This window comes from Manacus candei, unplaced genomic scaffold (genome assembly GCF_025592945.1).
Source record: "Manacus candei isolate 608988 ecotype Guabito, Panama unplaced genomic scaffold, ASM2559294v1 h1tg000014l, whole genome shotgun sequence".
NCBI lineage: Eukaryota > Metazoa > Chordata > Aves > Passeriformes > Pipridae > Manacus > Manacus candei.
The window spans coordinates 32,006,443-32,028,280 of record NW_026138062.1 but is presented as its reverse complement, the minus strand read 5'-3'; the positions used below and the strand labels follow the sequence as shown (position 1 = coordinate 32,028,280).

The window sequence follows — 21,838 nt, the reverse complement described above, 5'->3', positions numbered from 1 at the left end:
CATAGGATAAATGTCTGTTCTTTATCAGAATGTGCACACCTGTTTGTTCATGTCTTTACCGTAAATCAACTTGGCATGATATTAAAAATTGAAAGGCAAAAAGTTAAGAAGCAAACTGAAACAGAGAACCTTAACTAAACCAGCTTTAGTAGCAAACCTAAAGCACATAACAAAACAAATATACATCAAGCTGTGTCTCAGCAACAAAAGGAAATGAAGCTAAACAGTCTGTGCAGTTTTGCCAATGACTGCTTTCATGGCTGGCAGCAGCACAAGACCATACAAGACATGTGAGAGAGCATCAATTAGGAAAAAAAGAATCCTAGTCTCAGAACCATGCATTTCACCTAAGGGAAAACAATTAAGATGTGCCTAAATGTTCTGCACTTGAAAGTAATATATTTCTAGAAATATATATTTTGTAGCACTTGATCTTGAGGCATCACTAGCTGTTACATTCATATAATTTCCTTATCCTACTGGAAGGGATGCTGACATTGCAACAGATTCAGAGAGAAGAGCTGGCCAATTTTTCAGAAAGAAATACTCTCTCCCACACAATACAGCTGAAAGCAGCAGTCACACAGGGCTAGGAGGGGAACAAAGAGCTGCCAGAACCTAGGAGCTGACAGGTGGGACAGAAACCAAGGTCAAAGTAGTGCAGTTCCATGCTGTGATCTAGTACCAGATGCCCCAGAGGACAGCACCAGAAAATAGCACATTAAAAGTATGGAATAATTTCCACTCAGAAATATCTCTTTCATTGGTGCTGGAAACTGCAAATCTGTGTAGTTAGGAATTCCCTTAGATCCCCTTAGCCACAGAAACAGGGCTTCCAAATCATCTTGCCATTAGTTAGTGATAATGCCAGGTATTCTCTGTCTAAATCCCACAAGTCTTCTTCAAATTATTGCAAGTTCCTGGCCACATATTCTAAGCTTTCATGTTGTGGAACAAGAAGAATCTTGCTGAAGCACCTATGAAGGGTTCAAGACACCAAGCTTTTTTTTTAAAGAACAAAATATAACACTCTCATAAGGAAACTAAGCCTGAAACAGCATGCATCAAGAAGGAAAGTAGTATTTTCAAGGAGAAATTGTATACTATCTGGGTAGCAGATACAGCCAATTCATAGGTGGCCAATGAAGAGTCTACAGTTGTTCAATGTCTTTTCTTTTTCGTATAGGTATTCTTAAGATGTCTTACAAAGTTTAGAATATTTGTTTAGATTTTGTCTTCCACAACTTGCGCAGCACTATGCATCATGATGTGATGACATTTAGGGGAAGCAGTTTATTTTTCTCATGTATTTAGTTCCATTTTGAAGGCACTTACAAAGATGCTGAGTTTGCTGGAACTTGTTCTACTGATGTTTGTGTTTATTTAGGCACATTCTATATTTACCTTTCTGTTGTTGCTGCAATCTTTGGGACATTCATAGTACTATGAAGCAGAAAATTTTTTTCTAACTTCTGGAATTTTCGGATGTGTGTATGTACATGAAGAAACAAACATATAATAAATGTAGGATATGAACTGTATACATACATTGCATGATGCATATATGTAACATGCATAATATATCCAAGAGAAAGTGTACTGGATATTTTATTAGACTGGATTACAGATGTCAGTTAAACAATGGTTTTCAGCACTTTTTAATTTCATTTAGCCTTTATTTAGCTTCAGGCCACATGATTGACAAGACTTGCATTAAAGGCTGCATCCTGCCAGCAACAGAAGCCATTCAGCATACTCTGAATTTGGTGGGAATTTAGGATCTGAAGCACCTTGCAAGAATGAGCCATAGTCATCACCTACTGGCATCCCATACCACAAATCCACAAACCAGAAGAGGCCCTGTGGCTCTGCACAAACTGATGTGAAAATCTAGAACATTTTTGGTGATGGCTCAGTAGAGATCTGTGCTTGAGGGAAATCATAACTGAGTGGTGTCTAGTGCTACATCTATATTGGCTTTGGTGGCTAGGATTGAAATGAGGCTTGAGTTCACAGAGACAAGGGGTTTGAATTTTTTGCCTCTTTATTGCCCCTGTGGGAAGTTCAGGGAAGCCTGGAGAGCTGCTTGGGCTCAGACCACGCTATACATGCCATGCAAGTCAGCTCATAGGAAATTGCACGTGGACCAACAGTACAATGTAGTTGTAACTTCACCTGTTTCATGTTACGCCACACCTACAAACTGTGGGGGTCATAGAAACATAGAGTATCCTGAGTTGGAAGGGACCCACAAGGATCATCAAGTCCAATCCCTGGCTCTGCACAGGACAACCCCAAGAGTCACACCATGTGCCTGAGAACATTTCCTAAACACTTCTTGATCTCTGTCACTCTTGGTGCTGTGAACACTTCCCTGGGAAGCCTGTTCCAATGCCCTACTGCTCTCTGCGTGAAGAACCTTTTCCTTATATAAACCTAAACCTTCCCTTACCCAGCTTCATGCCATTCCCTTGGGTTCTGTTGCTGGTCACCAGAGAAAAGAGATCAGTGCCTGCCCCTCCACTTCCCCTCATGAGGAAGCTGCAGACCATTATGAGATCTCCCCTCAGTCTTCTCTTCTTCAGGCTGAACAGACCAAGTGACGTCAGCTGCTCCTCATACAGCTTCCCCTCCAGACCCTTCACCGTCCTTGTGGCCCTCGTTTGAATGCTCTCTGAGAGCTTAATGCCTTTTTTATATTGTGGCACCCAAAGCTGCACAGGGCACTTGAGGTGAGGCTGCACCAGCACACAGCAGAGAAAGACAATCACCTCCTTTGACTGTCTGGCAATATGCTGATACAACCCAGGACACGGTTACTTAAATGTTTGCATTCACCAGAAAAATCAGGCAGGCTATTAAATTATTTTCTTGTCTCAGTTTCATAACCCGGTGGTTCTGGTTTTGAAATACTTCAAATACATCCCCTGCTGTGTGATGTGCAATGTTGAAGTGGTGAGGCAACCAGAGGTGAGCAGCCCTGTGGGAGGTGAGCAGTGAGTGGGAAAGTTCTAATTCAGCCTGGTGTCTGGTCTTTGGTGGAGTTTTTTTCCTTGTTTCATGTGTGGAGATCACTGCTAGAAAAGTTAGTTTAATTCTCTGAGAAGTGAAAGTGCTTTCATGATCTGTGTTGCCACCCCACAGGGAACACAAGTTTGGCAAGATGAGATCGACTGAATATGATGCAGTGAAAAAAGAGACTGCCAGTGCATGAGGAAGGTGAGGGCTGATCTGTGGGCTTCACAGTGGACATGGTAAGGGATGCAAAATGATGGTGGCTTTCAAGTCCTTTATCAATTTTCCTGAAATTGCCTCAACTGTTACAATGTGCAACTCGATTAACTGTCACACCTTTCTAGAGAGAAAATACATTTATTTCTTTTAAATAAATTGTGAACTAAAACCCAGACAAAAATACCTTAAAGGTGTGAAATGCTGATGGATGATGTTATTTGAAGTCTGAAAGTCAGAGGATGTATGCTTCTCTCTGCTGCCTGGCATGAGATGGTCGTGTTGGGAAGGGGCAAATTGCTTGCACTGGAACAGAGCCTTTCCTCCTCCTCCTCTATTCCATGAGCAGTCAGCATGGCAGCTGTAGTTGGGTGCCTTCATGCTCTCTCAGGCAGAAGTGCAACCCATAACAGAGGGAAGAGGGCACAAGCTGAGGAGCATGACACTGCCTGGCTACAGCATGTTGCCTCTTCTCCTGCCATGTACTGGTGGCCTGGCACTGCTTGAGGCTGTGCTTAGAGGTGCTCTCATGCCCCTGCTCTTATGCTGGCATCAGATGGGGAAGACCAGGACAGTGCACCAAACCATCTCTGTCTCCGTGACTACTCCTCTGGTTTCACCAGCTCAAAACCCTTGTGATGACACCCTTCAGTGCTTCCTGGGACCCGGGATGGCCATTCCTTCTGCACTGCAGCTGACAGCTCTGCTACTCAGGCTTCTCTGATTTTTTTCTTATGGTAAATTACTGACATAGGAGAAGTTGAATAATTCACTGGATTGACTGCAAACTTCATTAGAATTTAAAAATTATCTAATTCCATATAATTTTGGCTTTCTTCCTTTGTTTCAGATCTGGACAACCTGGCATAGGAGAGTGGGCAGTTGCCTGAGGCTGTGATGGGGTTTGGGTCAGGGTGGTTGGTACCTGCAGGAAGCACTGTGCATGCTGGCCACGTGTTCCATTGTACTGCTGTAGGGCCTGTGGGTGTGCATCAAGCCCACAATGAAAATGCTCTGGATTAAAAATGGAAACAACTTTTTCCAAGGCAAACTTTTTCCCCAATCCCTGTCTTTTCATGGTTCCAGTTCACAGTGTGGTCCCACAGACATTGTGCCACAACTGATAAAAATGAGTCGCACCACATAGGTGGGAAGGGGTAGGAACTTCCTAAGCCTGTTTTTTTGTCAAAGAACAGTATATTAGTTAATTTTACTTCAACCAGGGGAATAGGTCAGTGTCAAACAGTTTATAGCAGATCTCCTCCTCTCCTATGTCAAGTGAGTATTAAATACTAGTGTAGTGTATGGTTTAACTGATTGTATAAAGGCAAATCAAATGAAAATCAGACCCAAAATTACCTCCTCCCTCTTTCTGGTACCTTGCTCAGAAAAGTTACAGTTTAGATTTTTTTTTTCTTTTTTTTTTTTTTTGAGAGAGAGAGGGAGAGTGACTGTCAAAACTTTAAACATCTTGAAGAATTGAAGATCGGTAAAATCCTCCATCCTGAACTATAGAGATGCTACTGTCTTTGGCTGATGGCACCTTCATCTTCTTTTCTGTGCAAAGCAGCAACAACTTGCAAATAAATACATGTTAGTGTTTATTTTGTCTTACTGAGACGAGATGGCCTACATTTCTACATTTAAATGTCAAGGATAGGGCCAAACAAATGAAGGAGAAATTGCTCATCTAGCAAAGCTACTGGTCCACACATGCTGGAATAGGAAATGGAGCTAGGGAAGATTGGTTACGGTATCAGCCTTGGGTTCAATACAGAGAATTGTCTTTCAGATAGTGATTTATGGCCCATAAACACATGGTTCATCATAATGCACTTGACTAGTGCCTGTGTATTTCCAGGTGATAGTATGAGTGAATGGAACAGTCAAAAAACTTCCATGTGCTTTTCCAGCACATTTTCGCCTACCAGGAATCCTTACAGTTGACAGGGATGTTTGCAATGGGCGAGGGCAATTTCTCAAGCTATGGTTAGTGAAGGAGATAGCTCACAGAATTCTCTCTGCCTTGAGCTGCAACTCCAGCCGTGGGGAGGTTGAGAATGTGAAGTTGCTGATTAATGATGTTTTCAGCAGAAGATGCATTTTCAGCACAGATTTTTTTTTTAGAAGCCCCAACATTTATTTATTCATTCCTTTACTATGTGATAATCTATGCAGTTAACGTTGAACTTCAAAAGCACTTTCATGCTTTAAGGGAGAGGTGTCAAATAACGCTGTAGAGAGGTGTTTTTCCATCTGTTTGTACTGTGTTTTTATGTTACTTTTTGTGGGGCTTTTCTTTTTTGTAACCCAAGCTATTTCTGAACTGGATATTTCAGAACTGTTGCTACATACTTTTTGCCTTTGGAGATTATTTGTCTGAATCCTTATAGTCTAGTCAAAAGCTGAAAAGAAAGTCTCACCAGCAGCAAAATAAGTAGTGATCTGAGATAAACTCTGCAGGTGGAGCAGCTCAGGGTGTAGCACACTCAAAAGAGGTCCTGGGGAAGAGGACCTGTGCAATGCTGGTAGTGCTGTCACAAGGAGCATGTAGTAAGTTTTTTGTTGTAATGTGTGCATCCCACAGTAATTTCTGTCCCTCAAAAAAGTTGTCCCTTTCCATGCTGTCATCTAACAAATGCCCAGGAGGAGGCTGTTACTTTATACTGATTGTCTGTGATAGTGACCACAGGATGTGAACACTGTGGAAACCTCCAAAGGATCTGTGAAGCAGGTGATTATTTTTTCTGTCCTTCTCCTATACTAGTGCCATGTTGGGGTCTGGCATGCTCACAAAGATCTCCAGTCATAGAGTGTTCCCTATGTTTTACTCTTGTACCATTCTTACTGCTGCATAGTTTTTCCTCAACTGTTCCCTGGGTCTTCTATTCTGAAAGTTAAGTGCATTTGTTTTTCTTTGTCCGGCACAACGTAGATTTGGAAAAAAGACTGTTCGCCTTCGCTTTGCAGCATCCTTTTACATACTCGAGAGTTTTATTATTTTTCTCTCAACCTTCTCTTTAGGCTAACCAATCCCATTACATTCAGTTTTTTTGTCATATGACATGCTTTACAGATCTCTGATCATTCCTATTGCTCTGCCTGTTCACCTGCTCCTGAATCACACTGCCCATCACCTTCTACATCTTCAGGCCACAGTTCTATTTTTATAATCAAGCATGATGATGTCTTTTCCACAACAGAAAGGACATTGTTGATTCAATTTCATCTCTTGCTCCTGATCTGAGTGATCCTAAGATCACTCTAGCACAGTGACTGTGTAACTAATGGTTTCCCATTTTGGATTTGCTAGTGATCATTCCTGACTGGGCACAGCAAATTACATTTGCCTCTAGAGAGGATCTTTTTTTGTTTTAAAGTGCATCTTCAATTTGTCAGAAAGCTCTGAGCTTTGTCCTCTGCTGCTATGTTACCAAGGAAGAGTGTCCTGTTTAACCTTTCTGCAAATCCGTTAATATTGTTTGTCAGTGTACTTCGTGTTTGGGAGACACTTCCCTTTCCCACTGGGAGAGGAGCTGACTACTTCTGTCCTGCTCAACTGTTTTTTTTGATAGTGCTAAGGTCCTTTGGAAATCTGCAGTGTGCCACATGGTAACTATTCACAACCTGCAAACTGTGCTGTCAATTGTTAGTAGTCACCAAACTATTTACTAACCAAAATGTCTTGCAATAGCCAGCTACTTTACAGTCAAAAGATAGAACTAAGCAACCTCCAGACAGCGAGAGACAATGAATGTTATCCTCAGGCAGGCACATAAATCAGATCAGCTTAATCATCTCTGAAAGTGCTCATTCCTCAGAACTGCCTTAACATGGAGCATTGGGTGACTGTCTCAGACACAGGCGTGGCACAGATGAATCCTAGCCCATCTTTTTGGTGGTCATTTTACTCAGTAGAGTGAAAAAGGCTCATGAAGAACTTTATTTTTCAGTGATCTGTGAAGAGGGCTGTGTTTCTGATTGTGTTACTATAATTAGTGTAATAAACTATCAACTAGGGGAAGTTACTGCCTTCTTTCAAATCTGCGACTATAGACTTGAAATCAATACATTTGTTAGTTCTCCTTACTCTGAAAAAGAATGATCTATTCAGCAGAACAACCACCAAAGTCTTTCTGTGGACTTCAGAGTAAACTGAGCCAGTATGCAATAAAGTTCTTCAGCAGAAGAAAGGCACATGTTCATATAAGGAGAGGAAATTGCTTCATGAGCAACATTAAACCTGGTTCTCTGATGCTTATTTGGTAAAACCAAGTTGTATTAGTGTAGCTCACTGTTCTTGTTGATATTACTGTTGTATGTATTTCCCTGGTGTGCATTCTATACTTAGGAATGGAAATTAGTAACACCCTACATCATGAACATTCTGATTTCAATGTAATGGCTCAAGAACTGTGTATATAATGTATATAGAATAACCTAATAATGCAATAATACCATAATGATAGCATATATTTTATATATATGTGTGTGTGTGTATGTGTGTGAATATATCTCCCTCAGAACTTTTCCTATATTTAGATTTTCTTACCATCTGTAGCACTGTGTTGGAGTAATCCTGCTGGGAAATGCTCAGGCACTGCCTTACTGACTGTATAAATTTTTCCTTGGTACTACACTCACTATTCACTGACCACAGCAGCAGTAAGGTTTCCACTCAACATGATTCACTAGAGGATCTTGTTTTCCTTTTGTGATCAGTTCTTCAGGAGTCTAGAAGCTGGAAGGAGAGATGCTTTGAAACTTGGTTTTCTTTTTGTTAGAGCCTTGTGCCTGTCATATTCACAGTAGTCAATATCAGCAGATTTCCAAACCTGTCTATGTTGTTTCCAGTCCTCATGCTACTGGGAGATGTGAGACCCTGTGAAAAAACAGAAGTGAAAATATTTATTTGTAATAGTCATAAAACTATATAAAAATAAAATGGCTTTTAACAGGGATGTCTGACTAATTTGAGAACAGAAAAACTCTCCATAGGCTAACTAAAATTGTTCCCAAGAACTACTGATGTTATTATGTTTTTGTATTTTGCTTCGTAGAGAGCTTAAAGACTCTGTGACACAAGGTACTCTATAAGTATTAGGTGTTGCCACTGATTTCTACAGGGATGATGCATCATTTAGCAAAACTTCATCCATTATAGCTATAAGATATTTCAAGCAATTGTATGTGAAGTGTAAAGGCTTGAATCTGTTTGTTATCCAGTTCTTGCACAATGACTGCAAAATCCTCTTTGACCTTGAAAAACCCTGAGTTTGTGTTTTCAGCTGAAGCTGTCAGTATCAAGGTTGGGGGATATGCGGGTGGGATAGTAGTCCACATGAAAACTTGCACTGTTCAGAGCCTGATGATTAGATCATTTCACCAAGAAAAAGAAGTCACTGATATCTGACATCTTCATTGTAATGTTAAGAAATGAGAGAGAACATCAGCCCATACAGGTGATTAACCTTCCCTGCTCCCCAAGGGCTGGCTGCTCATCGGCAAGGTCGAAGGCAGATGATGGCCCAGCCTGAGAAATCTGACCCTGTCACCACTTAAACTCTGTGTGTTAGATAAATGTATGTTTGGGAACGCAATGGTTTTTATTCTCCACTGAAGCGTGCATGCTGTTCACATTCGATCCTGGGCAACTGGCTCTAGGTGGCCCTGCTCGAGGAAGGTGGCTGGACTAGATGACCTCCAGAGGTTCCTTCCAACCTTAGCTCTTCTGTGGTTACTAATTACTCCTTACTAATTTTTCCCTGAACCTAGGGGATTTTGATTCAATACTTAATAAGAGTTTCTTCTAGCATCAGACTGGTATTATACCACACTTTGTGTTTGCATGCTGACAATGTGCACAGTGGGTGTCATGTTGCTTATGGCGCTGTGACTTTTACTAAATGTGTGACAAACACTGTGCAATAGGAAATACTGAAAACCTCATAGTGCTTATCAGCTTAACAAGTCTAAAATATATTTAATGATGTTATTTTTTCTTTTTATCTGTGCTTGTTCATTTGCAAAATGGGATCATTTGCAATTGCCCTGCCTATTGTTAGCTGAAGTTGATTCTGCTGAGTATTGAACTCAAATAATTTGAGAGTGTTATTCAATACAATGCCTGCCTTATTAGTTTCATTTTAATGTGTTGGACATCTTCATAGAGAGCTTGTCTTAGTGGCCATTACAGGGGAAGATCAGTTTCCAAACAAGCTGCAGTGATGCAAGCTACATTTTCTGAGAAAAAGAGAGAAAAACAATTTAGGAAAATATATAGCTTGTCAATCTGTGCTTTTTCTAGTCTATGATGTGAAGGGTCTTTCAAAGACTGAACATATCACGTATCAGTTGGTATAAACAGGTCATGCTGCATGCCATGAATTTTAGATTGTGTGTCATTTTCATTTATTTTTCTGTATTTTGAATGCATCCCTGAAGTTTAAGCATGAAAAAAATCGAGTGGAAAAAGCCTAGTGGATTTATCACCCAGCAGGTATTTGTGACAGCTCTTGCCACAGGGATTATAACTCTTGTCACTTTCTCCTTTACATTGGGCTACACAACCTGGGAATTTAAAATGCCAGCTAATGAGGGATTAGAGACGTGCAATTTTTAGAACCCTTATACTGTCAGGAAAAAAAATAATAGTAGGTTTCCTCTGTCATTCACACTAACCTGGTCTAAATTAGCTGGAGAGACTGCAGTGAAGGACACTTCAGTTTAAAACTCTTATTTTCATGTCAACTATGTGGCATTTCCTGGCCAACCTCTTTGCCTCCCATGAGGAATGACAAGGCAAATTCAGTTCTAGAGGTGGCTGAGAGGATACTTGATTGCTTTTTGAACTGCAGTCTAAGACGCAGCACAAGGTGTGGTCTGTATACTCACCACTGTGCTTGTTAAATATGGGCTTTAGGCTCTCCCTATGCAGAGCTCCTTAGTGGCAAGGATTGCAGAGTTTGCTGTTCATGGTTCCAATTGATCCTAAAAAGGTCTGAGATGTACCTTGCCAAACAGTGAAGGAGATGGCAAAAAGAGACAGCTCTGGCTGGAGTTGTGCAGAATGAGTACAGCTGGTTTCACCCACACAACTGTGAAATCAACTCTTCACATTTCCAGGATGCAGGAGGGAAATGTATAGTAACTGTGCTTCTGCTTTTGAAAACAGTCTAATGCCTATATTATTTCTTGTGTGTTTTCCCAGCGCTCTCTTTAGAGGATTGATGTTGAATGTTATGAAGAGGTTTGGATGTAGTAAGAGTTAAAATGGATAAAAGCATGAAGATGTTATTTTAAAAGAGCTCATCTTCCACACTGGTAAAGAACAGTGTTTTTAGCAAAGGAGCCAAAAAAAGGTCTAGTAGCAGTGGCAAAGGGCAAACTACTTTGACCTTGAATTCATATATCATCTGTAATATCATGATTCAAGCAAGTAGGATAAATAACTCCATGCCCTTTGGACACAGACCGCTGTGCACGGCGGGTACTTTCCAGCTATGCGGATATTCTGTCCAATCTCCTCAGAGACACAGAGACTTTGGGCCGAGGTCAAACCCTCTTACAAACACAGTTGAGACTTCTTCTTTGGTATTCATCTATTTTAGATGACATTTGTTCTAATTTATCTTTTTTAAAGTCTGTTCAGCTGGACTACTACCTACATCTGGAGTGAGGAAAGGAGTTACTAAAGAGTGCTCTGAACAGACAGATAAGCAAGCCCAGTCACCAAAAGCAGAACCCCTTTGACAACTTCAGCATTTTCAAGCACTGATTACTGGCAGTGACAATCACTTCTTATGTACTCTCTGCCTGTAGGTATTGACGTGTTTGTTCCGATTCTCAGTCTTTGTTTAGGGTTTATTACTGTGATCACTTTTTCTGTTGTAGGTTTGCACATCAGCAGTTTAATTACAAAGACAGTTCTCTCCTAAATGTCAGCTTGCTATATTTTTGCTGTCCCTGTAGCCATTAAAGCCTTTGTACTGATTCATGGGCATGGTTTTATGTAGTAGACCTTGCTATCAACCTTGACGTCAATATTATTTGTCCTTCTCATTTAAAATAGGAAAAAAAAAAAGACCTTTTTTTTCTGTGATGCACAAATGTTTGTGTCACGTTTATGTATGCATGTTTTTCAGTTGTGTATGAGGAAGATATATATTCATGAAAATGGGGGCCGTTTATTTTGATGAATGGCAGTATGTTGCTTAGTGACACATCAGGTCATATCACGTTGTCACTAAGCAACTAGATGTAATCTGACAACATTATGAATCCTTTTTCATGTGTTTACTGATTTCTTAGAAGTGCAAGTATTTTTTGCCCTGACCACTAGTAATTAACTGTAAAATTCTATTTAATGCTTTTATTTTCACTGGTTCTGTGGTTATTATTTAAAGTGTCCTCAGTTTGTCACCATTGTTCTCATCTCAGATATCCCAGAAGGCAACACTCTTAGTTGCTGCAAATGTGAATTACAACTAAGTGAAAATAAAAATATCTTTTTTGTCGTGTTAGGTTTTGTACTCTTCTAGCTTTCATCACTTGCACTAATCAGTGACAGTAATTCACTGTGTCAATTCATTTATCAAATTACAAAGGTATTTTTAACTTGGGTCATGGTTTGTTAGGTAAAAATAATTGTGCTTTCAGAAGATCCAGACTGAAAAGGAACTAGTGAATCAGTAGATGATGCAGGTGGCTAAAGAAGTTACTGCTGTGGTCCACTTGGTCCTTCTTTCAGGCCACCCCTTCCCAAAATTTGGAAGATATTTTTCTGATAAGAGCATTTTCCTTTTCATACAAGTACCAGGCCACGTGCTTTTTGGAGTGTACTCTTGACTCAGGTGCTACTCAGTCTTTTGAGTGTCCTCCTGCAGAAACATTTTGTGACTCACAGGAATGACTCCACTGTATAGCCATCAATTGGCTTCAAACCTTTTGAAAATATGAATTATTTGGTAGGAAAGCTAATATTGCTCTAACTTGCTCAGAAATTTCCAGTTGTCTGCCTCTGCCTTCCTTTGTGCTGTCCTGAGCATAAGGATGACAAAAGTGCTGTTCTGTGTTGGAGGGAGACTTTCATGGGGATGCTTACCTCCCTTTCATACCTTGTGGGTTTTATAGAGCCCCCTTGGCTTTTATCTAATGTGACAGGGAAAAGTTGAGAAACAAAAGTGAATGTCTCATGTTTGGGGTCCTCTTGGGTCACTTGGTCAGAATACACTTGCTCATCTTAACTGAGGCTAAGAATAAGGTAAATATTAATTTCAGGTGGCATGCTGATGAACCATGCATGGAATAGGGATGTGGCTAAAAACAGAATTGCTGCCTTCCAGTAAAAAAAAAAGATTAATAAAAGTTTTGAAGGGCAGGAGTAACCATTAACTAAGCTGGCACCCTCCCAGCCTTTGCTTGCACAATTTCAGTGTGGTGCAATCTTAGTTCTGGTCAGGCTTTCTGAACATTACTGGAGTATAAATGTCACTCAATTACAAATCAGGCAGCTCCTGCCTGCTTAAAAGTAGAATCTGCTGTCCTAAAAGAAGACAGAAAAATTCCCTTGAAACCAGGGCAATTTCATATTTCTTTAAAATGTGCAAGCATTGGCATTACCCTCAAATGGTGCCATCTGTGTGGGCGATAGGCAGTATATTTGTATTAGTAGCTGCCAACATGATTTCAATGCTGTGGTCTATACTCTTATCTTGCATATTTATATGGATTGCTGTGTGAAGCTGATCCAGGCAAAGCGTGCCTGCTGTGCCTTCTTCACATCTCCCCCACCTTCCTGCATCTGGGTCCTCTGCTGCAGGCTGTGAAGATGAGGGATGGTGGCAATTGCCTTGAGTGTAACTTGGGGGAGGAATGGAGGGAGCAGCAGGGACCAGGCAAGGAGCACCATCAGCTCCGATGGGTGACAAACCTGTCCAGCAGCCTCGCTAACCCTGGTCTGAAAAGGTTAATGATTACAAGAGGGTTGGTGTCATATGTTGCAGGGAAAAGTGTTGAGAATGCATCAAACAGCACAGTGGGGCAGCACTTTCCACATGGTCCCAGGGCAGCCACTGCTTCTGTGTCCTCCCTGACCCCTGCAACAGCATTGCAGAAGAGCTCATTAGGGTTTGACTTGCTTAGTGAAGCACAACCAACAGCTTCTTGTGACGAGGCACCTCTTTTTATGCATCCCCTCCCTTAAAAAAACACTATCAATACAGAATTGCTTGTTGTGTCTCATGACATCTTTTACAAGATCATGTTAGCTATGCTATACCTCTCTTAAAAAAAAAAAGAAAGAAAAGAAATTTATTCAGTAGGTAAACCTTGCTATGCAAAAAGCTATAAATCTGAGGGTACTTTGTTTTTCCCCATGGATCGGTGGGGAAATCTAGTGCAACCATGCTTGACTTGTCACACCCTCTCCTTTCTGCTTTACCCACTTTCTCTTCTTTTCAAACACTGAAAAGTGAAATCCTGACTCATTTTAAAAATCATGTTTTAAAATATCTCCTTAGATAGGCTCTGTTGGGCTCCATTTACCAAAGTCCTATGTTGCATACTTATCCCTTCTCAATTTAACCCACTGATTTCAAGAGTCTTCAAGGAAGTATAAACTCTATTAATTTACATGGTGTAACCTGATGCAATTCATGTGTGGTAGGAAGCTCTAAATTGTTCTGTCATGGATTCATTTTTACATCCATCTCTAGAGTTCAGAATATACATGTCGAGGTGGGAGGGCAGGCAATCCAGACTTTGCTCTTTTGCACCTGTAATAAGTCAGAAGGGATTGGGTTGGACTGGAAGGGGTTGTATTGGATGGCATGGGATTGGACTAGACTGGACTGGACTGGATGTGGTTGGATTGGATTAGATGAGACTGAGAGTACACATCCATCTTAAAATAGTAGAGTTTGTTCTAGAAAAGGAACAGAAATGCAGAAGCAGCTGTGTCAGCTGTAATCCAGGTCAGTAGATGCCTGACTGATGGAAAATGCTGCCAGGTCATGACACACAAATAGTGCACTTGGGAAGTGAGTAAGAAAATTCTGGGTGCAATTCTGGTTCCTACATTGATACTATTAAATCAGTGTCAGACCACAGCCTCCAGAACCTGTGATCACCCATTGTGCTGGGCACATTCCTTACCACCATTTTGGCCAGGGCTGACTTGAACTGTCTTAGCCAGGTCCAGATTTAGTGTGGGCTAGGGATGATTCCCAGCAGGCTGCCTGTCTGACACCCAATCATTGTTGAGGCCAAGAGAGTGGTAGGGTGGCTGTGGGCTGCCCCAGGGCCAAGGAAATGTCCCATGAACATTTAATTTGCTGGATTGGATAGAGTTATGGTGTTGGAAGCACACCTGGTTTCTTGGAATAATTTGCAGATTTGATGTGATCACCATTGTAATTAACACTGGTTGCAAACTCCTTTGCATTTTCTGGTTCTTATACACTGAAAATGGCTGTCACCATCCATCTTTCAAGAAGGAGCAACACTTCGATGAACTGATCGGGCCAGATGCAACAACAGCTGTCATGAAAGACAAGCAATCTGCCAAGCTCCTTCTTGGACTTGATGGGACAAGTTGTTTCTAGAAGACTCTCCAGCGTAGGTTTACACAAGGGGTTTTATTTCTTTTTGAACTGCTGTGAAAGTTTAAATAAAATGTTCCTCTTGCAAACAGCTTTCTGGCCAGGGGCACAGGTTTCTAGCATATACTAAAAAAAATCAGTCAGTGGAGTTTTATCACTTCTCCTGGGGTTTTGTACTGAAGATCATTGAAAAACATTTAAGAAGTAATAGCAGAAAAGAAAGAGGTGGTCTATTTGCTTCAGTAGCAGAAAGAATTGTGTGAATCCCTCTATGTGTACTTAAGGATGGTCTGGTGCCTCTGTCTAAATTCACCCTGGAGCAGAGATTTTCCTCTGTTCAAACAACTTCAAACGTGGATGGAGGAGGAAGAAATTGGGCAGACCAGCAAAGGACCATTACTTCATTAATAAGACAATAGTGGTTGCAGTGTTTAAATTGTGTTAGCCATCACCTATTCATGAACTAGATGTGTTGGTCAGCCAACAACAGCTGCGTGCTGCCTATGGGCATTTGATTTTCAGATGTGAAAGCAGCTCCCTCTGGGATTGTTAATTTGCAAAAGGTTTTCTGTGAAATATATCATTGTGAATGACACGTAGAGATTTTGAGGAAAGCGTATCTATTTTAATCTAGTTTTTTGTTGTATTTTTGTGAGTTCAAAACCCTTTTACACCTTTAGTGTCACAGCTTTTGCTTGTGGTTATCCTTTACCCTGGAAGAAAAAGCCAGTCAAAAGAGTCAGGCTGAAGTTCCAAAGCTTTCTGTCCTGTTCTCAAATCTTTGTAAAAGCTAAATTGCCTCTCAGAAGTATCACCTTTCTGTTACAATTGCTAGGAAATACATTTTCATTTCATTTCTAAGAACTGATAGTTAATGGAGATTAATTGAATAAGACAGAAGCAATTAATTGAAGCATCCAAGAATTCAGAGGTCTGTGAGAGCAAGGATGTTGGTTGTAGCTGATAACATTTTGTAAAGTTGCAATTAGGATAAGACAGAATTATACAAATTCAAAAATATAAACTTCTTGGAACAGCAGATAATTTTTTCAATCCATACACAACTGAAAAATGACTTTTTGATATAACCACTCAGGAGGGATGGCTTCCCATCTCCTGTGTGCGTAGACAACAATCCACAGCCACGTGGACTCTGATCTTTAGTGTTAATTGCTGTTTGTGTCAAACCCAGAGCTGTTTTTGCAGCATCATTAAGCTTCCTAGGCTGTGGCCAGCAAGCTTCCAAGGGTGGAAAGGTCTTAAAGGCTGGGAAGGCTCTGTCTCCACACCTTGCCTTTAATAAGGAATGTGGTGGGGGGATATTGCTGAGAGATGGATGTGCTCCATGTCCTTCCCTACCCAACAAACCTGCTTATGAGGAAAGCCAGTGCTTTGGTCTGGGAAGTAGCAGCACTGCCTGTAATGTCCAGATCTGTGATGCCTCTTCCGGCAGCATCCCAAAGGAGAGACTCCAGCACAGCAGCACTGCAATGCTACTTCTGTCTCTTAATGTCTCCTGGTGGGTCTGAGGGGCAAGATGAATCCTGCCACGGTGTCTCCCTATGCGGTGTATATGAAGGCCAGTTAATCTGCCTGATTAGCTCAGTTGAGAGTCTGAGGTTAGGAAAATCTCCCGTTGCAGGATATTTTCACGGCAGTGACTTCTTGAGGCAAGGAGGAAGCCATAAACCACTGAGTCTTGTCCCACTGTCAGTCTTGTGAGTGTCTGGGTTCAATGAAACTGCATCAATAACAAGCAACATGAACCTCTTTAAATCTGTGTCTTTGCTTTGTGGAGTTAATGGGTACATATTGTGTTGAAACCCAGAGTACTTCAGTGACAGGAAGAGGGACAAAATCAGTCTCACTTATGGTAGCTTAGCTTTGGATAGGTAGTACATTTATTGCTTCCAGATGTTTATGTATTCCCAGTTCATGGATGTTTGACTGCTCAGCAATCAGGTTTAGAGCTCCTCAATTTGGTATTTTAAGATAAATCATCATTGATTTTGGATGTGTTAGTCCATAAATCTGAATACTGAGAATCTGTTTTGGAAAAACTGTAAGACATCCTTGTAGGTGGAGCCAGTAATTTGACAGCCATGCTGAGCTGTGCATCCCATAGACCATTGTAAGAGAAGACAGATACATAAAGGAAAGAAACATGAATCAGGGTAAAGTACTGAAATTTGAAAGGGGTCCATGACAAGGAATGGTGGTGAAGTGTTACTGGGGTAATCACATGTCTCTGGAGGGCTGATGGACACCATCTTTAGTGCACACTTGGCACTTGCTAGTATTGATACAGCAAATGACCCATCACTGTGCCTCCATCATTCAAGGAAAATAAATGGGGACTAGAGTTAAAATCATGTCTTATGTGAACCAGTGGATAACCTGAGTCATCTCAAACACAGAACAGGAGAAGGCAGTTTAGTCATGCAAGAATAGCTCATGTTTTAAGACAACTGTCAAGGTCTGACAATAATTGATTTCCCCTTTATTGGAAAGAGGAGCCCTCCCTTGATGTATCTGAAAGGTTTGAAAAAAGGAGCAAGGTAGATTCTTCTCCCAACTGCGTGCCTCTGTTGCTAGGAATTATTTGCTCTCTGTCACCTTTGAATGCTCATTTTTATCTTATTGTATGAATATTTAGTTCTTTTAGTTCTGAAAGGGTGCAAATTTGGTATGACAAAGGGAAGGGGAAAGTACCTGAGGAAGTCTCTTCAACAACTTGTATCTTGCACACATGGTCAGAAACTACTTGCTGTGCTGTACTGAGACCTGTGAATTCCCACTGCTGCATTGTGGAGGCAGAAATTAGGAGTTCTCAGTCCTTCTCTCCATTGGCCTCAATTTCAGATGGAACTGTTCAGTTCTTAGGTCACATGGAGCTAACTGATATCTATGGTGATGCCATGTATAGGCTGTTTATTTCTACAGGATAGTGGGAAAACAGCCTATTATATATTAAGTACTTCTGACTTTCCAGATTTTTTAACATATATTAATATAATTTTTTCTTGCAAGTGCATGTATGATTTTATAAGTATGTAATTGTATCCACAAAACTCCAAGGTATACTTTCATTTGTAATCTAAAAGTAAATACTTAATGTAAAATGTGATATTTTTGTATTTTTTCACAAATAGAAGTCATTATATATTTTCTGCTAAAAAAAACAGATAAAAAGTAATACAAAGCCCCAAGATTTCATCACACTGTTTGCTTTACAAGCAATGCAATAATGGTAGTCAAACTATGCCCTACACAGCAAGCATCCACATATGTCTCTTAAAGAAATAGTGTCATGTTGGGTTTTTGAACAGTGTGGGAAGGGCAGGTACTCACTAATTTTCCATGCCAATCTTTGTATTCAGCTTATTTACTGATAACTCCCTTATGATATGGTTGAGGTTAGAGAACACTTCAAACATCTTACTGCTTTCCCAGAATTTAGCCCCGTGTGGCTGGAAGTTTCAGTGCAGTGGTATGCTCTGGAGGATTTCTGTCCCATCTCCTTGCAGATGAAGTTTGGCAGCATGCATCAAGAACAGCCTTGTCATTTATGCCATTGGCGTTATTGATTTCAGTCTTAGCTTTAAAACAGAACTGAAATACTGTGGAAATATAAAAAGTTAGGAAGGCTTATTTTCCTCTCTGCTGGGTGAAAAGACTGTCTCCCAGTTTGAGAATGCACAGCCTAGTAGTCTCATCTGCGGTCTAAAGCGGGTCTGCGGAGGTTAGGAGACTCCTGCAAGTCCTGTCAAGTCCTCTAAACAACTTAAGTTACATCATGGTAAAGTGTGTGGTGAAACTCAAACTGCTCTCCATAGGTCCCCAAAGAAAATGTAAATTTCCAAAATTGCTGAGAAAGGATGGGCTCATGGCAATGCCAGTGTACTTCAGCTCGGTAGTGTTGAGTTTTCTCCTCTTTTAGTAGGGACTTCATGTAAAACCACAAATAATTGCCTGTGTAATTTAACATTGGTAACAAATGTAGCCTTCCAGTACCTAAAGTGGATGTACAGGAAAGCTGGAGAAGGACTTTTCACCAGGGCATTTAGTGATAGGACAAGAAGTAATGACTTTAAACTGAAAGAGGGCAGGTTTAGCTTAGCTACTAGGAAGAAATTTCTTACTCAGAGGGTGACAAGACACAGGAACAAGTTGTCCAGAGAAGTCGTGGATGCCCCAATCCTGGAAATATTCAAGGCCAGGCTCGATGGGGGTTTAAGCCACCTGTCTAGTGGAAGGTGTCCCTGCCCATGGTGGGGACGTTGCAACTAAATTGTCTCTAACATTCCTTTCAACTCAAGACATTCTATGATTCTATGAATTTCTATAGATTTCATAGTCTTTAGTAACCCACATGCAAAATAGGACAAAATAGTACTGCTTGTCTCCTGACCTTTGTCTGTTTTACTGATTTAAACTGAAAGCTGTCAGAGCTGGGACCATCTTTGCAATTTGTGTGTATGTGAACTGTCATAAAGAGCTTACAATCTCATCTGTTGCAGACATTGCTGCACCACAAATATTTAACAGTTATTGATAATAATTATTCCTTCATTGACATGCACTGAAACATGGCAAAGACTGTTTTGGGAAAGAAAAGCTTGCTGTCAGATGGATGAATTGTTTGTACTGGCCTGCATAACAGTGCAAAGTGGAATTATTCTGCTTTACATGATTGTTCTTGTAACTAAGGAAACTTCAGAACAGCTGCTTATTGTTAATTTGTTTGCTAGTTCAATTTTCTAGAAGAAACAAAGAAAATAAGTTTGGGGAAACTAGAAGATCAAACTGGGCACATTAATTATTTCTTTCTCTTTTCTTTATAACTGAGATATCCTGCATGCCTCAGCAAATTATTGTTGAAGCATCTGAAGTATTAACATAAAAAGCTTTAATTGAAAATATATCTCCTGAGAATTTGAGTTCTTCAGCTGTGGGCTCAGACCTCCAAGATTTTCATACATATTGCTGAAGGCTAGTGCACTGGGACATACAATCTTTAGCAGTGGATGATGCAAGTAATTAATTATTATAAAAAGTACTCGGTTGTCAGATCCCCCTCCCCACTGAGCTTGGTAAAGCACCAAAGCAGATATGTTCTTGCCCCAAAGAGCCTTCTTATTAGCATGAAATATGAGGAGTGAAAGAGATGCCAAAGCTGAGCTGAGCAATGAGGATAATTTTTTTAAGATAATCCTCACAGCATCTTAATTCACAAATATTTTCAAGTTTTTCTTTATTCTTAATTCTTGGGTTTTCTTAAAGAAGCGAGGCTTATGAAATTGTACCAGTTTTCTCTCTGTATGCCTGCCTACAGTATCTCAAAGATACCACGTTTCTGAAAGCTTCAGAACTGAGGGAATCTGAAAAGAGCAGAGACCTAGTTTGTGGCCCTTGTAAAGAGAAAGGCAGCAACAGGAGAGACAACCTCAGCATGTAGCTGTTGTGAAATTTACCATAAAAACATATCTCAAAAAAGCTATGCATATTTGGACTGAGTTTTTCAAAAGGGATCAACAGTACATCTGGACATGGAAATATGAAAACTCTTTTAATAATTAAAAACTCAGGGGCCTATTTTTTTGGTCTTATTTTATTTTCTTTAGGCTCATAAAATGTTTGGATCCAACCTGGAGTAAAATTTTAAGGGCTGAGTTCTGAAACTTTCAACAGGCTTCCTAGCAGGAGCTTCTGGGTTCAAACAGTGTTGAGAACCTAACTGTTTCAGATGCCCAAATAGACACTGATCTGCTCTGAAAAGTCATTAATTGACCAAACATCCTTATTCGCATGAAATGTAGGTCCTCATCCTGGTAGCCCAAAGCCTTTTTTCAATGGCTGTTTTAAAGTTGATTTCTCTCATTTTCCCATTTTCTTCCTCCATTCCTTAGAAGAGCAAATGATAGACATCAGCTCCCTAACTGACATTACTGAAATTATCTTCACATAAAATCTGGATCAGGAAATATTTTCACAGTGGGATTTTGTTCTCATACAGAGGTCTGACCCTCTCTGTGTGCTCATAGACAGCAGACATAAGTAAGATTAAAACCATGCCCTAGATGTTCCAATGATGTTTTTCTCTCTAATTCATGTACTGTAGAGGAATATTTTATGATACCTGAAAAGATAACAGAAAGAGCAGTTGTCAGCCGTCAAATGATGTTTTTTTTCTAATGAAGTTCCTCAGGAATCAATAGTAGCTGTGCATCTTAGCCAACAATTTTATCAGCATTCTGCAAGTAAACCACAAATAAAATTTCACAGATGATTTGTAATGAAAGGAGGTCAGCCACTTTTAAAAATGTGAAGTACTTGGTGACTGCAGGAAAGGATCACTGTAAAAGCGTGTTTTCTTCTAGGGAATTCAAGGTTTTGTAGCTTGAAATCAGAGCCATGAAAACATTGTGGAAATCATCAAATAGCTGATAAGGAACAACACTGTGTTGAAGGTGGCTAAAACAGTTAATAGAGAGTCGACAGGAACGGAAGAATGAGGAGGTGATTTTTGTTTGTATGTGGCATTATTGAGACTGATATGGGAAGGCTGCATCCTCTTGACAGTATTTTTAGAATACTGAAAAACAATCTGAAATACAATATTGAAATACAATCTGAAAAACTGGACAGCTCCAGAAAGAATCATGAGAAAAGGACAAAGTGCTTCACTTATCAGCTTCAGCAAGGGACATTTTGGCTAGGCTGAAGGAAATTGTTTTTTTTTACAGTGGTAGTAAAAATCTTGGAGGAAGTCCTTTTTTTTTTTTTTTGCATTGGATATCTGTCAATATTCTATTGAATGGTAGGATAGACATCTTCAATAAAGTTCAGGGGTTTGTGCTGTGTGACCCCAGAAACAAATCTGATTTCATTCTTCTTGTCTCATGCAGGTATGGATATTTGTAACACCCAGGACACTTTTTATCCACAGACCTTGGAGCAATTCACAAACAATTCTTTTGTCACTTCCTCTTTCATAGAAATTGAAA

General features: G+C 40.3%; 1 long non-coding RNA gene across 1 annotated transcript; it reads left to right on the top strand.

Annotated features, from left to right (window-relative positions):
- The first annotated feature begins 2,622 nt into the window (after window positions 1-2,622).
- LOC127467205 (uncharacterized) lies at window positions 2,623-21,400 on the top strand. The gene is made up of 3 exons (XR_007903004.1): window positions 2,623-2,732; window positions 3,145-3,219; window positions 21,212-21,400. It is a non-coding gene; the product is annotated as an uncharacterized LOC127467205 (long non-coding RNA).
- The last annotated feature ends 438 nt before the right edge of the window (window positions 21,401-21,838 follow it).